Here is a 5,000-nt window from a genome sequence, read left to right on the forward strand (position 1 = left end):
ATGGTGGCGATGACGCATTACCAAAAAAAAAAACCTATAGTAGACAAAAGTAAATTTCTCCCTTTCCTACTTTTAAAGTATCTCAATTTCTCTTGCAATACATCGTGAGGATATTACAAGTTTTGATTGCTTTTGGTTTCTCATCGGTTGAAAAATCGGGGTAAGATATTTTGCAAACAACAAACTAAACTAACGCACTGTCCATCAGTTTTGCCAACAGTCCATTACCCAAAAGCAACAATCTGGTATCAGGTTTGTGCTCATCAGCGTCATAAAAGTGTTTACTTTTATACCAAGCTTTGCGGAAAAAGAAACCCGCATAGACCAATTGGCTGTCTCAATGTTCTACCCAAGTCAAAACTGCCAATTTGGGTAAATCTTACTCTTGGTTGATGGACACTTGGTTTTGCAAAAAGGGAAGAAAATACCTGTTACTTAAGAGCTTCAAAACCGTTTGCTGACCGTGCTTTAAGCGCTGCCAGGATCGTTAACGTTCTCCATGTCAAATTGTATATTCTGATAAAATTGAGCATCCGCGTAACCGCTTCCAAAATCTCTTACGTGGACGCCTTCAAATTCAGTATCTATTGGGTAATCTGAATCGAACCAGACCAGAGAGTCGTTCATTTCGTCATCAAACCAGCCGCTTCCGGTAATACTTCTTGTGATGCAACAGATGGTTAAAGTAGAAATGACCAGCAGACGAAAAGACATTCGGGCCATGATAAAATGATTTTGAGATCTCTGAAAGATAAAATAAAATATTAAAAAAAAAATTCTTGGGTAAAGAAAAAGTCTCGCCTTTATGATGCAGATATGTCCATAAATAATGCCCTTAATTAGATGCTCGCGGATTTTATTAGGAGGTTGTCACGTGACGCTATCGCCGCCATGCTGGTGGATGAAAACAAAAGATCTTGAATTTACCTTCTTTTGTTCGTTCAGCAGAAGTCATACATTTCTCTATTGTTATAGGTGTCCCTAGAAGTTGGTTGAAAATGTCCTAAAGGGTCACGAAGTCTGCCCTTGATCCCCAACTTTAACATCACTCGTGTCTCAAAACCCAGGCAAACTACGACAGGTCACAAAGTGTCCCTCGAATGCTGCTCATCAAGTAAGCAGAAATCAACTGTATTTACACTATAAACTAAAAATGACGTCATGGCTATAAAACCAAAATTTCTCTCATCAATGGGTTACCATACTATGGTGCTCCGCGCGCGCGAAGCTCCGCTGTAAACTAAAAATAATGTTTAATATTACCGTTACCTTATTGTCGTAAATAGGTAACAAAGGGACGCTTCGTGTTGGATATCAAAATTGAACCTAGCGCAGCTCACGATATCGGGTTGAAAGCATACAAAGGCGCCTCTGGCTGCCGCTATACATTCCATGTTGATGTCGGAGCACAGCACCACAGCTGGATGTTAATTAGCTGTGAGTCGATTTTGATGAGGGAGGAAAATCGGAGTACCCGGAGAGAAACCCTCGAGTCAGAGTTGAACCCCGGCTTGCAGTGATGGGAAGCTGGTTAGATAACCACTAAACCACCCTGACATTTTACCCTTACATTTTATGTTCTTTTCAACAGTGTGGTCCTTCTCAACTTAAAAGTATACACCTCGAGAGCGCGCGTTTGTAGAATACTCGAGGCGTAGAGTGTTGCGAGTCGATAAGGAACTGCTCCCCGATATGTATTGCGGTCTGCAATTTGGGGTATACTGGTTCTTGTTTGGGTGGGCGACTTCTCCAAAAATTCGATTCTCATTGCTACCCTATAACATCGAAAAGAAACTGTGACTCTTGATAATGATGATGACAATTAATGTAAAATAATCTAAGTTAATATCGGAATGTCGATACATTTTGGCATTCGTGGCACAGAAATTGTATTTATTTTTTATTTTTTGTAATTATGTGCTCCATTATATATTGTTATAAAAATACGCAACGATTTTCTTATTTTTTCATACAGATCACATGGCGTCCTGGACGGATTAATCCTCTTTGCAGCTTTGATTTGGCCTTTTTTAAATAATCACGTTAAGCTACTTATCAGTAATACTTTAGAAATAAGATATCGGGGACGTATTCGAACTCAAGCCATTCAAAGCACTCCATCCAGTTGAGGTCTTTGTTTCAAATTTAAAAGTTTTCTCGCAACAAATACGAATTTATGGACCACCGTGTTTTGAACACTACTTTAAATGTAAGTTGTTGCAAAATTTAAGGCCTTTTGGCAAGGGTCAGGTTAAAATTTGGGCCATTTGTCAGCTACTGTTTGTTCCCATTCATACTCTAGGCCTCTTCGTGTGCCCCACTGCCCATCATGTGTCTGAAACATATTGGCCGGTTTTTACCAAGTAACATTTTTCTCGAGTATGTCTAAGATGTAAATAGAAAACTACTTAGAAATCTGGGTGTGTTTACAATAGTCTAAATCCTCTTAATACTTTGAGAGAAGGAGAGAGATGGCATTTAACGTTTCCCTTCCTGTTTGATTGTTAGACTATATTATTTATCTCACGTTGAAACCAAAATTTAAAAGTGTCATCCCAGTTAGATAAGCAATTTAAACTGCTACAATTAAGCTTAGAAAACACCCAGGCGTGAGAGGGATCCCGGCGAACCCACGCTTGTACGTCCAGCTTAAATGCAGACATTTCACAGGTTCTAAAATCATAATCTCAGTTATTAGTATACACTCACTCAGTGATCTTAGTGTTTTAAGCAATCTGATTGGTTCGCTATGTCGGAGTAATTGAGTATTCATTCACAACGGAGGCTCACTACGGAGTGAATAATGCGTGATCCAAACAAAACAAAATGGCCAGCGTAAACTCGGCTACATTTCTGAATCGGAAATATTGAGAATACAAGATGATGCTTTGCTACAGAATACAAAGAAAGCCACAAAATTTAGCCTTAAAGTTTTCAAAGGTAAGAGAACACTTCACACTTTTGCGAGTCTCCGTCATGGGATCTCTCTCAGAGCGCTTCAGCTTGGACCGTGGTGTCCCACAAGGGTCCTGTCTGGGCCCCTTGCTTTTTGTTATCTATGCATCCAAGCTATTCACGGTTGCTGTGGATCAGCTTCCACACGCACACTGCTACGCTGACGACACGCAAATCTTCCTGAGCTTCAAGCCTAACAGTATCACGTCCCAGGAGGATGCTGTTCGTTCGATGGAATGTTGTATCGAGAAAATCAGGCGCTGGCTGATCCAGGACAGACTCCTTATTAAAGATGATAAGACCGAGTTTATGATTATTGGAACTCGGCAGGAACTTTGTAAATTGCAGGCTATGAACATTAAAGTAGGTAGTTCAGAGATTAGACCTAACTCGCGAGTTCGAAATCTGGATTGCTGTCTCGACCCCAACCTGCATATGTGTGACCACATCACAAACGTATGTAAGACAGCTCAGTTTTACCACTTACACAATATCAGACGCATTAAGAAGTATCTATCCAGAGACAGCTTACTCAATCTTGTACACGTATTCATCACGAGCAGATTAGACTACTGCAATGCTTTAATGTATGGCCTTCCCAAAGAACAAATAGCTAAGTTTCAACGGGTGCAAAATGCTGCCGCCAGAGTAATAATGGATATTGGGAAGTATTCCGGAAGTACTACGGCACTCTAAGAGTTACACTGGCTACCAGTGCAAGCGCGCATTCAATATTAGCTTTCAAAGTCATTCATGGCCTAGCCTCGCGCCTAGTTACATCTATTCAGCAATCTTTTATCTATTAAATGCAAGCCCCCGTATAATCTTAGATCCAACTCAGGCATTCTAATGAAGTCACCAAGTAGGAAGATGCTTGTACCCTTGGGTGGGCGCGCATTCCAGGCAGCAGCACCGCATTCGTGGAATGAGCTCCCATTACAAATACGTGCTAGTGCTATTCAATCTGTACCTGTATAAGTTTTCAAGAAGTCAATTAAGTCATTCCTTTTAATTTTTTTTTCCTTGATTAGTAGTTAAATGTATGAATGTTATATTGCCATTTAGACTTGTAATCACCTTTTAAATCGTATTACTTTTAAGTTTTTAACTTATTATAAATATCCTAATTATTTTACTTGTTGATTTTATAGAACTTATTATGTAAAGAGCTATTGATCTTTTTATTGTTAATAACGCTATATAAGCAATAATTTATTATTATTATTATTATTATTATTAATTTAGTTATTATTGCCATCCAGTGTTTGACTTCTTCGTTTTTCCAGATAATTATTGCTGAAAACTAAACAGTATTCACGCCAACAATTTGTTTCACCCAGCGGAGTAATTCTGTTTTGTAGGGCTGGTCGCCCAGCAAAATGAATTTGTTATTGAAATCGTGGAATTATAAAAATGTTTAAGAAATTTCTACGTGGCTGCAAGGAAACAAGACGGGTCATTTTACAACAAACCAACGCCTACCTCAATTAGGGCCGCCATTTCATGTGGATCCTTTACCTTTTCATTTCGAATGAACCTTTAAAGCTTTGATCGAACGGTGAAACTGTTTTCACAAGCAGGCTTTCGATTAGGATTGCTGATTTAAACGGTGTTAAATGACCATTTGCTCTTTGTGACCAGGATTTTAACGAAGGTTCAGTTTAGATTTGCCATGTTTGAAGCTTCTGTAAACACTTTCGCGCATGCTTTGTGCCGCTTGCTCTACGCATGAATTGAGATGAAAATAAATCGACTTTGGATGGTTTTCTTCTTCAGTTGTTGTTGAGATCACCTCATGAGTATATACTAAAACAATTATTGTTTGAAATCGACGTGAATAGTGGCAGAATATTTACCGAGCTGCGAATAGTGCAGACCTAGACTTCAAAGAATAATTCTTAAATATCAATAAAATATATTGAAAAGAATCTTGTAACAAGGAGCATTCTCATTAAAAAAACATCTCATTTTGTTATCTTCTCCCTCTGGGTCAGGTTCGTCAGCCTTGAGAACGTTGAAACCGAGTTACCACGCCATCGAGGCTG

The 5,000-nt window shown here is 39.0% G+C and overlaps 1 long non-coding RNA gene across 1 annotated transcript in view; it reads right to left on the reverse strand.

The window, feature by feature from the left end:
• Positions 1-5,000, reverse strand: part of LOC138030969 (uncharacterized) — a 6,115-nt gene that overhangs the window by 953 nt on the left and 162 nt on the right. The window contains exon 2 of the long non-coding RNA XR_011128081.1: positions 429-744. This is a non-coding gene — a long non-coding RNA (uncharacterized lncRNA). The remainder of the gene's footprint in view (positions 1-428; positions 745-5,000) is intronic.

Source organism: Montipora capricornis, chromosome 13 (genome assembly GCF_036669925.1).
Source record: "Montipora capricornis isolate CH-2021 chromosome 13, ASM3666992v2, whole genome shotgun sequence".
Taxonomy (NCBI): domain Eukaryota; kingdom Metazoa; phylum Cnidaria; class Anthozoa; order Scleractinia; family Acroporidae; genus Montipora; species Montipora capricornis.